Below are 21,089 nucleotides of genomic sequence, written 5' to 3'. Positions count from 1 at the left end.
AGAAAAAAGAAAAAGATTCAGACAAGTGTAGTAGATAATGAAAAGAATATTTAAAAATTCATCAAATCATTCTACTGTCATGAGAAATGCTTATCTGAGAATCAGGCTTTGAAAGGGGCTGGTCTGCCACCACCTTCAGGAGCCATGTCTTCCTCTAGGTGGTTCCCAGGGCCGCCTGCCATATGCTATTTTGAATTAAGACCCAGGAAGATATATGCTTGGATCTGAAAATATAGGCTTGTCCCTTGGTGAACAGAAAGATTTAACTATTCTGTGGGAGACAGCAAGCTGTTCTTTTAGTGCCTTTAATCTTCAGATATCAGAAGGGGTCAACAACTAAATTTGACTTTTTGTGCAATTATTCTAGGTAAAGTCAGGGAATCATTTTGTTTCCTTCAACGTTTATACTGATCTTTCCCTCCAGAGAATGATTTAAAAGATGTCAGAAATTTTGAACCCAATTTAGTCTTGGGCAGTAAGATTATTTCTACATTACCAAGAAAATATCTATTTTTCTGACTCACCTGTAACCAGTAGTGTCACATCTATTTGATGAAAACTGGAAAGTCATAGGGAGTTTTCTACACAACTTCCCATCATCTCTTTCTCTACTCTTGAACTGTAGTAGCTTGAATTCCCTCCTTCTTACGTATGAAAGCACTGTCTTAATTTTCTAGTTGTATTGAAATCCTTTGGCACTGAATCTGCTTGGAATAATAATTCAGCTTGGAATAATTTGACAACCAACTCATTTTAAAAATATTCTTCTAAATACACACACAGACACACACATTTATATTTAGAAATACACACACACAGGTACATATACAAGTGTATTTAAAATAGCAATAGTTTTACTGTAAGTTCTAGTTTTTTTCCAAGCATGACCATAAAAGCAAAACAATCAAACAACAGCAAGCAACATACCCTAAGCCATTTATGTGCCATCAGTGTTCTACCAGTGATACCGCAGAGACAGTATTCCTCCGTTTCCTGTGTTTTAGTACAAAGACTCAGAATTAGGAGAGACACAGACATGAGTTATGATCCTGGTATGCCACTTAATAATTTCATGTTCATTGGCAATAAATTAGCTCCCCCAAGTCGAGTTTTCTTGATCCAAGTGATGCAGGACATTGACGTAGGGCAAATGGGACCGGAATGTTCAGCAGTTCTCTGCAGTTCTCAGGCCACTGCTGTTCAAGTCCCCTCATCATCTGGGCCTAAATGAGATTTTCATTTACATGGAATCACTTGTTATACTCACTGTCTTATCCTTTAGCCTTGCTACTTTTGAGAGGAGTTTGAGTTTATTTGTTTAAAAAACTGTTTTTCGTAGCATTTACTTTTTGTGTTAGTGCAGTTCTAAGACTTTTAACATATATAGAGATGTATATAAACATAATTACCATTTTATCACCCAAACAAAATCCCCCTACATTCAGACCCTCCCCCTAACCCACCCCACCCCCTGTCAGCATTGATCTGCACTCAATCTCTATGGTTTCATCATTTTCGGAATATCATATAAAAGGAAACACGCAGTATGCAAGCTTTTCAGGTCGACTTCTTTCAGTAAGTGTACTTCCTTTGGAATTCATCCGCATTTGGAGTATATCAGTAGTTTTGCCTTTGTACTGTCATTTGTGTAGGTAGGTCAGCCTTTATCCTGTCCACTGTTGGATGACACTTGGGGTGCCACTTGAGTTTGCATTGTATTTACTGAACATGCCCTTCTTTCTTCATTCTCTTGGCTTTTGCTTACAATAATTCCCAGACAAAGAATGCATGACTTCCTGTTCTGCTTGTTTCTTCCTTTTGCATGGCTTGTGTCCAAGGGCCCTGTACTGAAAACCACATAGTGAGAAAGGGAAAAGGAAAGATTAGTTTCTTCGCTCTTTCACTGATCCTTTTCTGAACTGTCCCATTCTTCTTTTCTTTCTTTGCTCATGACTCTGCTACATAAGTCAGCTCTGGACATGCTCCTACACCCAGCACACTGTAAGTTCCTTGCGATATAAGTATACTTGGGCATCCAGTACACAGTTCAGCAGATTTCCTTAAAAATTTGAATGGAATTGAATAAGATTGTGAACAGGATTGAGCCTATAAAAGTCATGAAGTGGCAGGGGCTCATTTTGGGCTCCCTGACACATCTAAGTACACCTATTTCCCTGAGTTTCCAGCAGTGTACAGATGCTATGATGAACTCAACTTTTCCCTCTGTATCTTGTTCATAAACAATTTGCACTGAGTTCAAATGACTGATGACTTAAGGTACTTCCCTGACATATTTATAATTTTACGGAGACCACAGTCCTCAGGTACACGGAAGAATATCTGAAAGTGGAATTGTGAAATTCAGAGCATGAGAGGAGGATACATAAAAAGGAAATGGACCTTTGAGCACTGTTGAAACCACTCTAAATAAGTTTGCCTACATCACATTCCTATAATTCCAGGCTTACATGTTTGTTATGCTATTATCTCAAACTAGGCAAACTAGGTTTTGTTTTTTTTTTTTTTTTTCAAGGCAGCACCCTACAGGGGCCTTATTGTGGCAATGTTGCCATGTTCAGAAAATGTGGCAATATATCCAATATGATGGCATTGCTAGGCCTGACTGGTTGCTCCTGCTGGATCTGGAGTAAGGCCTGAGTCAAGATGGTCCTTACTACAAGAATTGCTGGTTCAGGTCTGGAGTGCTTTAGTGGTGACAGATGTCCCACAGGTGAAGGCCAAGTTTGTAAGTCTTCACACACTGCCTACTGAATCTTGGATCTGCATTTAGGTTCCCTTGCAGGAAGCTTAGGTAAACACATACTGTTTGCATATAGCATGTATTTGGTGGTACCACTTCTCAAATTTTCTAAGCCAATTTAGAACTACATTAATATTCCAAATCAGCTTTCCTACATCAATAGCTTAACAATGGCAGATAAATGGTATTTATTTGCTAGCCTACCCTATCCATCCAATCATCCATTTCCCCATTCCAAAATCTGCTTCATTTTGAAAGAACATAAGGCAGATACATGAGAGTAGTTGCGAGTATATCTCATTGTATTTTATGAAATGAACAAGAGCCACACTGTTCTCCAGAAGACTAGGCACTCATATCGTCACCATTCATTCTGATCTAGAAGCTTTGTTTTTGACCCCAGATAACTAACCAAACTCTATTCTGGTTGATATTTACCTGTAGGCTTACAAAAGGGCTATCAAAATATTCTAAACCTTCCCTGATTCATTCTCCTGGCAATTTTTCCTGCCTCTTCAAACACTCATATACATATTCTACACCTGCATACATACCTTTGCTTTTTCCAGTTGTTTTGTGGTTACCCAAGGGTGCTTCTCCTGTTCTGCTTGAGGAAAATCCAGTCCTCTGATTGTTTTCTGTGCTTGCGGTACTTACGCTGTTCCATGTCTTGGAGTTTATGAGGAAATCAAGCAGAATTTGCTCAGCACCTGATAGTGCAGATGCTAAGCTGGAGTCATGGTTTCTGTCATCCAGTTTGTGCTCGCCATAAAACCTGGAGGAAAATGTAAGTGCTTCTATGTTTACAGGTGAAGAGACACATGTTCAGGAGAAGGTGATTCCCACTGTCACTAAGTGCAGTATCAGGACTTGGATTCAGAATCGTTTGGCCACACAGTTGTGACCCTTTGTTTGGAGGTGCCGGGCAGGGGTTTCCCTGTTTTGACAGATATGCTTGAAATAAGACATACTGTAGAAAGTCACTAAGATCTGGTCTTCAGCACAGAACATTCCCTGTTTTTTGGAGATTCACAACACGTGTGGGAGTGGTGTTTGGTGAGGAAGCCAGACCATCAAAGTTCAACTCACCTCACACTTCACTCTGCCTTTGTTCTCTTCCTCGGAGCATTCCAGATGGAGAAGGAGACTCAGGGAAAAAAATGCCTCCTAGTGAGAAAACAATGCCTCTTACCTGAATTCGGAAAAACCAAAACCTTAGCAGGAATCGCTTTGAAAGCCTGGGGGCCTGAGGACTTTAAAGTTTCAAGTGGAAATTCACTGTGGAGGGCCTAGTATTATTTATCTGAGAAATACAAAACACATCGAGTAGAAGCTACACATTTACTGTGTCTCTTTAACTTTAACGTAAATGTTTACATAAGGGCTTTTATGGGTGGACTTGGGATTTCAGTTGCCCAACACTTAGTTTTTTCCATAAAGGCTCAATCAGGCTTTCCAATAACAGGCATTTTTGTTATCACTATTCCTGAAACACAGGGATTCCTACTGCTGTGTATCACTTTTTTAGGTGCTTCCTTGTCAGAAGGACCCATAGACACTGGGGCAGAGGAGCCCCCTGTGTCCCTGACTGTGGTGTGGGAGTCCAGCCACGTGGTGCTGACGTCCACTCCTGCCAAGATGCAGCCCCTCTGCCCTGTGAAATGAAGCCCTGCACAGAGCCAAGTGTCGGATCCATCAACATGTGGCGTGGTTGGACTCAAGTTTCCATTTTTACCACTGGAAGCAATTTTAATGAATACTTAATACTGGGGACAAGATTGAAAGGAAGAGATGTTTGACTTAACTAGCGAATAAAGTATCAAGTGTATCATGGCCTCCTGATATGAATGTACAGTTCTCTTGAAATTGAAATAAGAAAATGCCAAAACTGGAGGTACTGGTAGACTCTTTAAACTGAATGATGCAAAAATTCTTTGGAGTAAAAGAAAGCACAGGATAAACAAAGCACATGTTCTTCCTGGGACACTTTGATTTGATGTAGGGCAATTTAGAATGTTTTAATGGAATTTAAATATGCATGGAAATGACATGTAGCAGAGTGAAAGATCAGAGTCAATGACAATATCATAATTATACACTCAAGCATGCATACACATGCTCACATGCATGTGGGTTTTCCCTCTCATGTTTCCTTAACCAAGGCTCTAGGGCTCTAGGGTCAAGCCCAGTTGTCTGAGTTTTCACTGAGACATGAGGAATAATATGAGTGAAGGAGTGAGGCAGCACTCGCATGCTTACTTTTTTGTCTTACCTATCTTCCCTTTCCCTGTTCTCCCAGACCAGGCTGGGCAGGCTGAACCTTGGAGAAGGCTCACCCAGGAAGGAGCAGAGGCAGTACGGAGACTGTACTTGCCTGGCGAGGCAGGCAGTGCAGGGTGGCTAACTGAGTGTGAAGCTGCACCCACCAGTCTTGGCCGCAGCCACTCCTAGTTCAGGTGTGGACCCGAGAAGAGCAGCAACAGGTTTCTTGTGCTTTTGCTTCATTTCATTTGTGGTTCCGCCTCTATTTTTAATCTCCTATGTGTATTCCTCCCTTCTAGTCACCCTCATGTACTTTTGGGGCTCTAGAAGTCATTCTGTGCCTGCCTCACCCCCACTTCAACTGGGACATCTCCTCACCTGATCCAGACACCATTCTAGAGTCCCATAGGCTCCCTAATTTATTTTAGTGTTTGCCATGTAATCTCTCTTTGAGGGACATCTATACAGTCATGCATCGATCAATGACGGGCGTATATTCTGAGAAATGTATTCTTAGGTGATTTTGTTGTTCTGTGAACATCGTGAAGTTTACTCACACAAACCTACTACATTATCCAGCCTTCTACACCCTGGGCTGCCTGGTATGGCTTATTGCTCCTAGGCTACAAACCTGTACAGCGTGTCATTATGCAGAATACTGTAGGCAATTATAATAGTAAGGATTTATGAATCTGAACATATCTAAATATAGAAAAGAAAATTTTCAGCTTCATTCTAATCTACGGGGTCACCATCTTATATGTAGTTCATAGTTGACTGAAATATCATTATGTGGCACGTGACTACACTTTATTTATTTAATTTTATTTTTGAGACACAGTCTTACTCTGTCACCCAAGCTGAGGTGCAGTGGCACTATCTCAGATCACTGCAAACTCTGCCTCCCAGGTTCAAACAATTCTTCAGCCTCATCCTCCCTACTAGCTGGGATTATAGGCACCCACCAAAATGTGTGGCTAATTTTTGTATTTTTAATAGAGACAGGGTTTTACCATGTTGGCTAGGCTTGTCTGCTGACCTCAAGTGATCTACCCACCTCAGCCTCCCAAAGTGCTGCGATTACAGGTGTGAGCCACCACACTGGCATAACATGACTGAATTTTAAAAAGAGATTTATTAAGTTCATCTTTATTTGATAAAAATGTGTAGGAAAACATTTTTGAACAGATGAAGCTTCAGATGGTTTAACAAGAACTTTTTGTATGATTTGGTAAAATCTCCTACCCACCTTCTGAAAGTTCCAGGAAATAAAACATACAGGGAAGTTTTGTCTGACTGACTAAACAGATGGTCTCACCAGCGCACAGGCATAAGTCTCTTACACACCTTCCTGAGTAATTCCACTCATTCATTCATTCATTTGACAATTCAGAAACATCATTCAGCTATTACTGCATCTCAGATTCAAAGGGAAATCAGAATCTGACCTTGTCCTTGAGAAGCCCATAGTCTGGGAATAGAAAGATACTAACTTTATTGCTGTTATAGCCTTCACAAAATTGGAAGTGAAATAGTTGCAAGCAATACTCCTGACTTCAAGCAGCCATGGAGGTTGTGTGGTGGTTTTATGAAGTAAATGTCATGGTGACTCTGGCTCTGACAAATGAGCTTCAAGAGTTCAGGGCTGCCCCCATCAGCCCTGAACATGCTATTTTTCCTGCAAAGATGAGTTCTGCCTCATTGTACTACATTCCACAGCAATCCAGATGAGACCCAGACAGGGGCAGACATGTGATCAATAAAGGTGTTACTACTTATAGAACTCCTAGCACGTAGAACACAGCCAGGCTCATTATCTTCATCATTACTGTGACTATCAGGCACAGATGTATGTCCCTAGTCTCTTCCTAAGGAAAAACTGTTACCACCTAACCTAGCAGATATCCTTAATCCTTTATAGCTTCCACTGTATAATTACTCTTAAGTCAATAATGTTTTCTTCTCTCTTTTTTTTTTTTTTTTTTGAGACAAAGTCTCAACTTTGTCACCCAAGCTGTAGTGCAGTGAAGTGGTTTGATCTTGGCTCACTGCAACCTCCACCTCTCAGGTTCAAGTGATTCTCCTGTCTCAGCCTCCTGAGTAGCTGGGTTGGAGCACAGGTGCATGCCACCATACCTGGCTAATTTTTGTATTTTTAGTAGAGATGGGGTTTCACCATATTTGTCAAGCTGGTCTCAAACTCCTGACTTTAGGTGATGATCCACCTGCCTTGGTCTCCTTCATGTTTTCTATGGTAGAACATACTCTTTTCCATTAATAGATAATAGCATCTATTGATTTTTAACTCAGAGTGGGCAACTTTTATTTTAGCTGGCCCCCAGGTTAAAGAACCCTTGCAGATGTTAAAGTGGAGATCTTTGTCAGCTGTATCAGCTTGACCATTGCACTCAATGTGAAGAGAGCAGGCTATGAGCGTTGCCCTTGTAGAGTGTGGTCTTCATTTGGCTTGCTTCTGTTCACGTGTGCTTCAGAGCAGAGAAGAGCAGAAGGTCTTTAGTTATTTAAAAGGAACAGAGGAGAGAGTAACTAACTTTGCCTGGGAAAGTTCTGAAAAGGCTTAAGTGGGGATAGTTTTTTTTTTTAGACAAGGTCTTGCTCTGTTGTCCAGGCCAGAGTGCACAATCCTAGTTCATTGCAGCCCTAACTTTTAGACTGAAGGGATCTTCCCACCTCAGCCTCCTGAGTAGCTAGGATGCAGGTATTTAACACTTCACCCAGCTAATTTTGTATTGTTTTAAATTTTTGTAGTGTTAGGGGTCTCTCTAGGTTGCCCGGGTTTGTCTCAAACTCCTGGCCTCAAGTGATCCTCTTACCTCAGCTTCCTAAAGTATTGGGATTTATAGGCATGAGCCACTGTGCCCAAGTGAAGAAGATTTTTTAGCTGATGACTTTTGGGGATTCCAGAACTGCTCAGAAGTTGAGGTGGGAATTTGAAGCCAGATAGAACTGGAGTTGTATCCTGGCTCTGTCACCTACTCTGTGACCTTTGTTAAGTTATGACCTTCACAGAGCTTCAGCTTCCACTTCTGCCAAACAGACAACTACACATATTTGCCAGATTCCACATGTGGATTAAATAAGACAACCCATCTAAAGTATTCCTGGAACATAGATAACAGATATCTATCACTATTGGAAGGGAGGGAGATCATGTCATGGCAGAAACAGCCTACCTAGAGGCTGGGGTCACATGAGTTCAGAATGGCTGAAGATGACATTGTCAAGAGCTTCAGTTCTATCTGGCTCCAAATCCCCACCTACTGAGAGGTAGGCAGGGACCATAGTGTGGACAACCTAGGATGTCACTGTGAGAAGTCTATCTGGTGAGGGAGCACAGGCTAGAATGGAGAACAGAAGGTCTTTTCACAGGCAAAACTCTGGAAGCCAGAAAGCTGGAAAACATGTATTTTAACAGCATTAATTTGAGCACAAATAAATAACATGCTCAGTAGAGTGTAATCTTCTTTATTTGTTAAACAGGCCCAGTAGAACTGCCACTTGGTGTAGGTTATTAAGAGTTAGCCAGTGATTCTGAATTCTGTATTTAAAACCATAAGATTCAGTTTCTTTTAAAATACTTGATATTTGGATTTTGTGTTAATTTCCCTCAGTTAGATCTAATTAGTGTTTTCTTCACCGTTCCATAGTGTTTGCTTAGCCTGGAAAGGTGATAAATTGCTTTGGTTTACTACTTTGTCCCAAGGCTATTTGTGAAGGAAAAAACAAGTACCCTTTTAATGAATTGAGGTCCCCTAATAAAGACAAGAATCTAAACAAACCATTAAGTAGAAAAATGTCAGCATAGGCATAATCACCCCACATTTTTTACATTTCATGGACATTAGCTCATTTGCAGACTTTGTGATTTTATAGTAAAAATATATAACTGATGATAAGCCATGTTAATATATAACTATTAACCCCTCACAATCTGCAACTTAATGATAATCTGTGAGAACATTGTGGCAGACTCAGAATGAAGGTGGCAGTTGAATGGCCTTAGAAATGAATACACTATATTCTCTTTCTGTCAGCACTTCACAATCCAGTAGAAAGAGTCAGCTGCATCTATGGATCTAATTCACCTAAAGCTGAATTCTCTTTGTGCTTTAAAACTGCAGACAAAATGCTGGGGATATATGGGGAAAGAGGTGTTAAATTTCAACTCTACGGATTGGGAGGTGAGAGGTCAAGGCCAGGGTCTTATGAAAGCTTTCTGAAGGAGATCACATTTGAGTTTATCCTGAAAGATTTGTAGATTGGTAGTCTCTAACTCATTATTGAGGGAAAGTTTGGTTTTTACTTTCCTGCTTTTTTCTTTCTTACTTGGAATTTGCTGTAACCATCATTCTAAAAAGAAGTAGCAACATACGCTTAGCGGGAAATTTGGCAAGTATGGTAAAAAGAGGCAGAAAAAAATAACATAGAGATAAATACAGATATTTCATAAATGTAAATTGTTTAGAGATTGTTTTTTCCAGATACAGCTGGATCTATTTCATGTGTCCATATCAAGAGTGAATATATGACCGGGGGTTTTACTGGCACCTGACCTGTGATAATGATTTTTTATGGTAATTGTATTAGATTCTAAGTGATTATTTTACTTTTTGAATTTAAGCATAGAATTTATTTAATATGTTTAAATATTTTCAACTATTTTGAAACACTGTGGTAAGCAAACTAATGGTTAGGTCCTAATCCCTGTACCTTACCTGAGATTTGGTGCATGGGATTGAGTTGATTATCTTGATTGAGATGGACAAATTATTCTGGGACCAGTGCAATCACAGGCGTCCTTGTAAGGGAAGGAGGGAGGCAGGAGTGTTATAGATGCAGTCCAGCTACAAGCCCAGGAGTATGGGCAGCCTCTGGAAACCAGAAAAGACAGGCTATGGATTCAGCCTTGGACTACCAGAAGGAATGCTGTTATGCCGACAACTTGTGGAAGATTCAGTCCAGCAAGACCGATTTTATACTTGTGACATCAATAACTATAAGATAATATATTGGGATTCTTTTAAGCCACCTACCTTTGTACTAATTTATTATAACAGTCATAAGAAGCTGCTATGCAAAGCCATAGAAAAGGCTGAAATAGATCTGCAGTGTTCAGTAAGTAAATTAAAGGTTTAAAACTTTAGAAACATAACATTTATTGTACCACGTCTTAGAATCCTGAGATAGTATAAAATAAATATGGAAGAAATATTTGAGCAGAGATGAAAGGCTATGAAGATGGAGATGAACTGAGACTGCAGATACAACAGGAAGACAGGTTGGGAATGGAAGGAATAAGTGAACTGGCAGCCTCGCCTTATAGAAAACTGCTCACTAAAGATGCACACCTGTCAGCCTGCAGATAGAGCAGAGGGAATCCTCTGTATCACACAAACTCTATAAAGAGAAGATGTTGGGGACAGAGGGATCTGACAAATGCATATTCTCTGCTTACTACTTACTACATTCGAAAATTTCCCAGCCTTTTCACTAATGACTCATCTTAAATAATCAATGCCATACTATATATACAAATTTGAAACGGGATTTTTTACCTAACCTGACATTATAAACATTTCCTTTTACAATCATCCTAAATAATGATTGTGAGCAAAAAAGATTCACATAGCTTTTTCCTGAATGTTATTATTTCTCTATTTTGGGCATTTCTTGTTCCCCATTTTTACTGTTAGAAATATCACTGCAATGAATATTACTGTAGATTATACATAGACATCTGACGATTTCTTAGGAAGAATTTGAAAATCTGAGACTATTATATCAAAAGGAATGAGAATTTTAAGATCACGAATCTACTTTCCAGGTATATTGTAGTCATCCACACCCTTGAATAGCACAGTCTTTTTGAAAGGTACTGCAAGATACAGTTTCTGAAGTCATTGAATGGACATAAGAAACCATCCATTACACCTGGATAGAATGAGAACAGAATAGAAGGGAGGGATTAAAAGTTGTAAATAAACAAGGAATAAAAATGGCTGAGTTGTTCTGTAACAGGAACCACTTTGCAAGGGTTCTCAGGGTAAAACATGATGGTCAGAGGTGGGGGAAGGAGGAAGATTTTTCTTGAAGCTGTATTCATAGGGTAGCAAAGAGGTTTTTCATACACTATAGGTAGCATATGACTAAACATCTAAATGTTTTCCAATGATTCACGTATTCGTCCTTCCCATGAGATTTTAATCTATATATTTTTTATGCCTGCTATGGCTGGGGAGGGTACTCATGACATTTTTGTGAAGAGAGTTAAAACTACTCTAAGCCCCTGTGGTGCTATCACTGAGGTCTCAACTGTTATTAATCACCTCTCTGTAGCCCTGTGGCAGATTTGGGGACTGTAACTAGAAGAAAAACAGACACAGTAGAGGTGTACATATGAAACACTTAATTATGAATAAATAAGTAATTAGAAGGATGTAAAGTACAGGAAAGAAGGAGGTCAGGATGTTCTAGTTACTTTGGTAAGAGATATTTCAGGAAATAATGTTCAGGTTGATACATTGCAGATGCATTCAAGTTAGCCAGGTAAAGTGAATAAGAGATGAGAGTCCCAGTCTCAGGCAGAAGGAAGTGAATGTCTGTGTTCCGGAGGCAGGAGATACCCCACACGAAAGCTTTCTAACTATTTAGGTGTAGAAAAATGACTTAAAAAATGAGCTTTGTAGATAGGAAGTGAATGCAAGAAAACAAAGGCATTAACGTAAAATAATTAGCAATATGCACAAATTTAGAGATAAAATTTCTGATTTAGAAGTTTGAAGTACTTTTACTTTCTATTTATTTATCTCTACCACACAGGACACAAAAGAACACACAATTATGCTCAATTTTATAGAAAAGTCAAGAAAACTTTGGCGTAGTGGCATGTTTGCTGAAATCAGGTACAGCTAGAATGCATACTTTAGCTTCATACAGTGACCTTACATCTCAGCAGCCTCAGAATACTACAATCAAACAAATCTAATGAAATGTTTCCAAAAGTGGAACAAAAGCAAAAACCCAAGTAAAGTGTGATTTGTTAAGCTAATAAAAGACTTAGTTTAAGTTCCAAATGCTACTTTGAGCTGCAATTCTGCTTATACACCTTATTGAAAATGTCTCTGCTGCTTGACATCCTGCAGAAGGGATTGTGAAATCCAAGTGCAGACTTCAGATCCTATTAAGATGAAAAGGATGCCCGTGATTTGGAGAGTGAACTTGGAAGTAGGGGTTTAGGAATGTCCTTCCTTGGCAAATATATATGAAGACTCTGATCACTCCCTTTGATTTTTTGAATCACTGTAAAACCATTCATAAAGAAGAAAATGGCAAGAGTTTTTGTAAATCCTTCTCTGTGTCATTAATCCCTAGTTGATATGGAGAAAGTTTGCCAAAATATTTCATAAACAAAAAGGAATAATTTAGTTAACAATGAACTCCAGGATGAAGCAAATCGCACTCAGGAATTCTGAAGTGAATAGTCTAATCACTTGGTTTGAAGAATGTTTAGGATGTAAATAGGTACTCTAATAGAACAGCTTTCAAAGTCTAAAATATAGATTCATATATGCATTGTTATCTATCAAAAATGAAGTTTTTTTCTAATGGAATGCAAATGCTATTTGGAAAGTATTATTTTAAAAATGGAAAAGAGATGAAAAAATATTAAAGATATCTATCATGCACATTAGAATGTATAAATTTTAAATATATTTATATAGCAGTAACTTAAGTTGAATTACTGCTTAATCAGACTATTGCGGATAGTGGAAAAGCAATAAAGAAAGGTAAATTGCTTCATGATATTTAATGAGACATGCTTATGAATTACCTACACTTCATTTCATAACTTTCAAGGTTTTACAGTAATTAATTGTTGTCTATAATCTTGACCTTATTTTAGAAACATTTTCCCATTTGCAATCAACCTGTTTAAATGAGCAGGTTTATTATATCATTTATTTGAATTCAGAGCTTTCTTGGCTGTGGAATGAAGTATTATATAGACAATGGCATTCTGATCATTGCCACACCGTCTACTCGTATTCTAAGGTAAAACAGTGAATAAGTTTTCACTGGTTTACCTTAGAATAATCCCCAAAATTTATCAGAAATTTTGGCAGACCAATTATGGCTTTATATTATTTACTCTTGATGGCTCAGAATGGAGATAGATGAGTTTGGATATGATATCCATTGAAAAGCTCTTTTATGTTATTTCACCTCATTAGAGTTTGTCTCAAAAGAGATGGAGGGTTTAAATTTAACAATGACACAAGCCTGAAGACAGCATATTCCAAAGGTAGGTGAAAGAATATTGAATTTTCCTGAACTTCAAAGAAGAAATGTTTGTGATTTTATGTATCCAAGTGGATAATGATTTTGTATTTTTGATGTGAGATTGTAAATGTCACGGATTGCCTAATATCTCTAGTATCAAAAATAATTGTTATTTTTGGACAAGACTTAGAATAATCTCAACAAGACTGTGAAGAAGGTAGTTTTTTTTTCTCCATTTGTAGATGATATTCAGAATGATTTGTTAACTTTTTTTTTTTTTTTAAAGATGGGGTTTCACCATGATGGCCAGGCTGGTCTTGAACTCCTGACCTCAGGTGATCCACCCACCTCAGCCTCCCAAAGTGCTAGGATTACAGCGTGAGCCACTGTGCCTGGCCGATTTGTTAACTTTTTAAAGATCACAAGCTGAGCTCTATATTTAAACCTTATGCAATCAAATTTCATGAATCTTGCAAATTTTTCCACTACAGTGCATTGTTTGATAATACCAAGATAATTTGGTATACATATGGTCACTTTACTTTCAGAAACTACTAGCTTTTGTATCACATCAAACAATGTAAGTGCGAACTCTTGATATCGTTACTTTAGCAGTAAGCCAAAGTAGCTATAGTTTGTGCTTCCGGCAATTTTAGACTAGAGGGTTTCTTACCAGACTTCCCTGTGGCAGCATTTAGAAATATTAGTCAGAATATGTAAAGCTTCTGTTTTAAGGCATCATAAAGCTACCAAGGCATTGCAGTATAGGATGAAAATTCTGGAGAGGAGGAAGGAACTGAGAGCTGAGCCCTGTGTTTGCCTTCTCTTTCCCTTCTGTGTGATTACCATTGGCCGAGTGACTGAAATGTTTAGCTGTGCTCTCACATTATGTTTAAGGCAGGTTAACAGAGACTAAAATTCTGAGTCCATAAAGGAGGAATTGCCATGGTAAATACCCAGATTACTGGAATAATAAAAGGTTAAAAAATGTATACTTCAACACTTGTTAGATGCAGTTAAAGCCCAGATTTGAAGAAAATTTGTAGTCTTAAAAGTATATGTTGAAAACAAAGGCTGCAATAATGACCCAAACAACCACTTCAAAAGAAGCAAAAGAACAACAGATTAAATCAAACACAAATAAAAGGAACTGATAAAGATAAAAGCATAAGTTAAAAAAAAATGAACATATGGTTAGGAGTATCAGCAAACCCAAAAGTTAGTTCTTTGAAGACACTAATAAAACTGATAAACACCTTGTAAAACTGATTAAGAATTTAAGAAAAAAAAGACAAAACCAATGACAACATGGAATATCATTAATAAATTTACAGACATACACATCATAAGCAGAAATTACGCATAGTTTTACACCAAAATATTTAAAAATTTAGGTGGCACAAAAATAAATCAAAGATCTGAATTTTCCCATATCTACTAAAAATTAGCTCATAATGAAAATTTTTCCCATGAAGAAAATAATAGAACTAGTTAGCTTTATCCAACTGAATTGTGTAAATAACAAAAGAAGCTGGGTGCGTTGGCTCACGCCTGTAATCCCAGCACTTTGGGAGGCTGAGGCGGGTGGATCACTTGAGGTCAGGAGTTCGAGATCAGCCTGACCAACATGGAGAATCCTCATCTCTACTAAAAATACAAAATTAGCCAGAAGAGGTGGCGCATGTCTGTAATCCCAGCTTCTTAGGGAGCTGAGGCAGCAGAATCGCTTGAACCTGAGATGCAGAGATTGAGGTGAGCTGAGATCATGCCATTGTACTCTAGCCTGGGTGACAAGTGTGAAACTCTTGTTTAAAAAAAAAAATCAACAAATAACAAAAGAAGAAATAACTTCAATATTTCACAAAATCTACTATAGAATAGAAATATTGCAAATAGTTACCAACTTATTTTATGAAAACTATAAAACTTGGGTCAGGCATGGAGGTCCATGCCTGTAATCCCAGAACTTCGGGAGGCTGAGGCAGGTGGATCACTTGAGGCCAGAAGTTTGAGACAGCCTGGGTAACATGGTGAAACCCTGTCTCTACTAACAATACAAAAATGAGCAGAGAGCGGTGGTGCATTCCTCTAGTGCTAGCTACTTGGGAAGATGAGGCACGCAAATCACTTGAACCTGGGAGGTGGAGGTTGCAGTTGGCAATGACCTGAGATAGGGCCACTGCACTCCAGCCTGGATGACAGAGTGAGACTCTGTCTCAAAAAGAACAAAAAACAAAAACAAAAACAAACCTACAAAATTTAAATACCTACATCTAATAAGAACATTCAGTGAAAAGAAAATCATAGTCCGATCTCTCTCATGAATGACCACAATAAAATCCTACATAGTGGCAAACAAAATCCAGCAACATGCAAAGGATAGTATCACAATCAAGTTGTGTTTCTCATAGTAATGTAAGTTTGATTCAATGTTTAAATATTAATTAATGTAATCTACCATTTTAATGGAATATAAGAGAAAATGTAAATGATCATTTTAATGAATATACAAACATTTAGGCATAATTGAACACCATGTTGTTTGTTTGCAAACCCAAACTTTTAGAAAACTAAGACAAATGGTAACTTTCTTGATTGTATAATGATAATTTTGATTATCTAAATACAGAAAAAGTTGTACTTAATGGTGAAATGTTGAAAGCTTTTCTTTTAGTTATTTGAAGCACCAAACAACTTCAAATAACTAAGAATAAATGTAAAAAAGTTCAACCTCTACATAGAAAATTGTAATTTTATTAAACAATAAAGACTAAATAAATGAAGTCATATACCACCTTTATGAATCAGAGAGCCAATATTATGAAATAATGACCTCCATATTGATCTATAGATTAAATGTAATTCCAATATAAATCTCAGAATTATTTATTTATTTATTTTGTAGAAATCACAAGCTCATTCAGTAACCCTGAAGAAGTGGGAGGACTTATTTTATTGGCTATGAAGACTTATTGTGAAGCCATAGTAATTAATCCAATGTCCTTTTGACTCAAGGATATATATTTACCAGTAGATAAATATATAAACCAGAAACAGACCCTTGTATGCATGAACTTGATATATAGAAAAGGAAGCACTGTAATGCAATGGGTAATAAAAGTATTTTCAAAATACTAGTGCTGAGTCAATTGGTTATTCAGAGAGAAGAAAAGAAATCTTGACCCCTACCTCTCATCATGCATAAAAACCAATCTCAAGTAAATCATAGATCTAAATATAAATAGTAAAGCAGTATAACTTCTAGGAAACACCAGGAAAATAGCTTCATAACCTTGATGTAGAGGATAAAACAGGACATAAAAATAATACTTGTAACGGATAAACTGTAGAACAGTAAAACTAAAAACTTACACCCAGCTGGGTGCGGTGGCTCGTGCCTGTATATTCCAGCACTTTGGGAGGCCAAGGTGAGTGGATCACCTGAGGTCAGGAGTTGGAGACCAGTCTGGCCAAAGTGGTAAAAACCCCATCTCTACTAAAAATACAAAAATTAACCGGGTGTGGTGGCGGGCACCTATAATCCCAGCTACTTGGGAGGCTGAGGCAGGAGAATAGCTTGGACCTGGGAGCAGGAGGTTGCAGTGAGCCGAGATCTCACCATTGAACTCCAGCCTGGTGACAGGAGTGAAACTTTGTCTCAAAAACAAAACAAAAGAAAACAAGCAAACAAAAAACTTACATCCATCTAAATATCCCTTTAAGAAAGTAAAAAGACCATGTTAGTTTGGGAGACAGCATCTGCAACCTATATATATAACAAAGCCCTTATATGCAAAATAGAAAAAGAGTTATTTCACAGTAATAAAAAAAGAAGACACACAACTCAATAGAAGAGTAGGCACTTAATAAGATAAGATATCCAAATAGCACAAAATTATATTGAAAAGGTGCTCAACATTATTGTTTTTGGGAACCTTAATAAGTTGCCCCTGCCGGTCTGGCACAGTGGCTCACACCTGTAATCCCAGCACTTTGGGGGACCAAGGTTGGCAGATAACTCGAGGTCAGGAGTGGAGTTCGAGACAAGCCTGGCCAACATGATAAAACCTCATCTTTACAGAAAATACAAAAAAGATTAACCAGGTGTGGTGGTGCACACCTGTAATCCCAGCTACTCAGAAGACTGAGGTGGAAGGCTCACTTGAACCCAGGAGGCAGAGGTTAGAGTGAGCCAAGATCATGCCACTGCATTCTAGCCTAGGTGACAGAGCAAGACTCCATCTCAAAACAAAACAAAACATAACAAAACAAAACAAAACAAAACAAACAAAAAAGATGCTCCTGCTCCTCTATCACAGTTGCCAAAATAAAAAGGCCTGACAATACCAACCATTGGTAAAGCTGCAGAGAGACTAGAACTCTGATATTTGGTATTAGGGAGAGTAAGTTGCTTCAGCTGTTTTGGAAAACTGGTAGGATCCAATAATGCTGAATCTAGAAATGCCATTCCTTGGTTTATATCTACCAGAACTGTTCGCATAAAATAGGTACAAAATGTTTGTATAACTATATTAGTAAAAAATTAAACTCCCCTCCAAACTTAGCAGATTGCAATAATAAACATTATCTCACAGCTGCTGTGGTTCGGGAGTTTGTGTGCAGCCTATCTGGGTGCCTTCAGCTCAAGGTGTCTCATGAGGATCCAGCAAAGCATTGGCCTTATCCGAAGACTGATCCTGGTCTTTCTTTGAAGGCTGGACTTGGGGAGGATCTGCTTCCAAGCTCATTCACAGCGTTGGCAGTAAGATTCAGTTCCTTGCAGACTGTGTGCCAGAGGTCACCCTTGCTTCCTTCTCCATGGAGGTATCCACAGAGCAGTTCACAACACAGCAGCTGGCTTGCCTCCCCAAGCAAACTAGCAAGAGTGATCAAGAAAATAAATGCCAGTCCTTCAGTAGGCAGCTCCACAAGGAGTGTGACAATTAGGAGGCAGCGATCCTTGAGAGCTCTCTCAGAGACTGCTGAGCTTATGCCATTATTCAAAGTAGCCAAACATTAGAAACAAGCCAGGAGGATCAATACGCTGCGCTATTGCTTTACAGAAGAATATGATGCTGTAATGACAATAAACAATTGCTGTACAAAGTAGCATGGATACTTTTTGCAATATAATGTTGAACAACAACAACAACAAAAAGTCAGAGACAAACGACTCCTGTGCACTATCCTCTATATAACGGCAAAAAATGGCACAAGTAATGTTTGTTTACTTTTGAAGGTGGGATGGATTAGTTGCTAGAGGAAGGCGTGCAGACAGATACATCTGGATGCTAATTATGTTCTATTTCTTGGCCAGTGTGGTGGTTATATGTGTGATCACTTTTTGATAATAAACTGAGATGCATACACACATGATATTTGTGTGATGTACACAGATACATGTATATATACAGATACATGTATATGTCTGTATATACACACATGCTGTATTTCCATAAGTGTTTATTTACAAATTGATTTTATATAGTTGGCACTTCATTGCTTCTGTAATATATGTTCATATTCAATGAATCACAGATCAAAAATAATTGAAAAAAATAAAAACAATAAAAAATAATATAAATAAAAATTTAAATAACTATTTACACTGTATTATATTGTATATGCATTCTAGAGATGATTTAAAGCATGTGCATAGATTATATGCAAATTCAGAGGAGACTGCAATATTTCAGAGAAGATTTGTTGTTTGAAGTCTAAGACACCACTGCATCTGATATGCTAATAATTTAGGCTAGTTTCTCATGAATAAGTAGACTGAATTGGAATTTTGAGATGCATGTTTGTAGTACCTTAGCTCCTGGCTCATTATCCCTTCCCCACCACCTTCTCCAGAAAACTTTCTTAAATATCCAAAAACAGTGTGATTGAAAGCTGGCTTGAGTTAAAAATGTTAACAAAAGAAAAAGTGTTACAGGTTTAATATCCATGCAACTGCTTCCATAAAAGAAACATAGAAGAACCAGAGATGAGAGGATTTATATCCCTAGTGAGAGCAGTGGACAGGGTGGGAAGTGACGTGTCCTGAGTGAGGGCAGATTTAAGGCTCCAGTCTTGAGAAAATCAGGCCCAGAGATACCTGATGTCATTACAGAAACCAGAGATTCAACAAGAGCAGGGAGTACACAGAGTGAGCTGAGAGATACAGAGGTAATGAAGTACCTGGTATGTCAGAAAAATAAAAAAAAAATAAAAATAAAACAGATAAGAAAGACTAATAGATAACTTAAGCTGTAGATTGACAGAAGTTGTATTGTTGGGGATAAAAAAAATCTCAGTTCTGCAGAATGTTGAAAGGCACTAAAGCAAGGCTAAGGCAGCTTTGCCCTGAACTCTTCTCAGATGGAAAAAGACCAGGGCTATCCAGGAATGAGAGATCTAGGAGGAGAAACTATGAGGCTCAGTGAGTTAGAAAAGTCAGAACTTTCTTTCCTGGTAGGGCCAGAGGAAGAGCAGCTTTGTGGTGAGCAAAGCTGTGGAGGGGGTAGGGCCATGTCCGGTGAATTGGCTGATATAAAACGTTACAGCCACACTGCATTTCTGACTGTGGGCTGTGTGTGGAAGAGTGCTACAGAAAGGTATTCAGGGGGAAGTATGGCCATTATGAGAGAGACTTCTGTTTGGGGGTCTTAGCCTAAGGCAATGTATTTCATGAGTCTGTTATGGGGCTGATGAGGAAGACACCTTACACAGAGTTCTCAGACCTGTGCCTTCACAACTACAAAACTTCCTATCAGTACTTTTGATTTCCCCAGGAACCGTGGAATATTGGTAAAATCAATTTTCCCTCTATCAGCATGTGGATACTTCCTATCTACATGACTACTCTGTTATCCAAGGGGATTTATTCAAGTACCAAGGGGTGAATATTCCTGAATTGGTACAAATATTGAATTAAAAGAATCAATCAAATCGTATTCATTGAGAAACTTGAGTTAGAACAAGCAATATAGACAGCTTTCGAGGTCTCTATGGTACTAAACACTTCCTATACATATTTCATAAGGGATAATGTTACACAAGCTTTTATTTGGTGATAAAGGAACATTTTCGTGAGGTGCTTTCCCAAAGCAACTTAGCTAGAGGTGCTGCAAAGTAATGGGCTTAATCATGTGTGGAATAAAAATAAGGTGTTTGTACAAGTCCAATTGTAATGGCTAAGATGTTCTGTGCACCCATGAAACCTTTGACTACAATCTGATTCTGTGTTAGATTCCTTTAATAACTACCATCAAACTTTATTTTACATATATGTATTTAAATAAATTTTTCTACTAGATGGCCTTGTGGAGCCATGTGTTTGGAATCTCTTGTTAGGCTACTATTTTCACAGTGTGGTGGAGACAGTGACTCTTGTATGATTTATCTTCCTTCTTGTGACAGGAAGGAGAAACATTAATGACAGTCAGTACTTTCCTCCAGACTTTCACATGGAAGGTGAGTTAATTACATTTATTCACATACACATACATCTCTTTGCTTTTTTGTTGTTGTTGTTAGATGCCTGAAGCACTCAAAAAGACTTTTTGTTGTTGTTGCTTACTAAGAGTTTGGTATATCAGTTCTCCCTTCTCCTTGTAAAAATTATCCTTTCTTGTAGAATTTTAGCTGGATGCAAATGACCATTTCATCTTTCGAAGTTAGAGTTGGGATCTATAATTCCTCCTAAACAGCAAGTTTGAGTCATGGGAAGTAAATCTCATTCCTGAAAATCTGAATTTTATCTATAGACATACATTGGGAC

This window comes from Saimiri boliviensis, chromosome 1, assembly GCF_048565385.1.
Source record: "Saimiri boliviensis isolate mSaiBol1 chromosome 1, mSaiBol1.pri, whole genome shotgun sequence".
Taxonomy (NCBI): Eukaryota; Metazoa; Chordata; class Mammalia; order Primates; family Cebidae; genus Saimiri; species Saimiri boliviensis.
The sequence above is the reverse complement of the archived record's forward strand: the minus strand, read 5'-3'. Positions refer to the sequence as shown.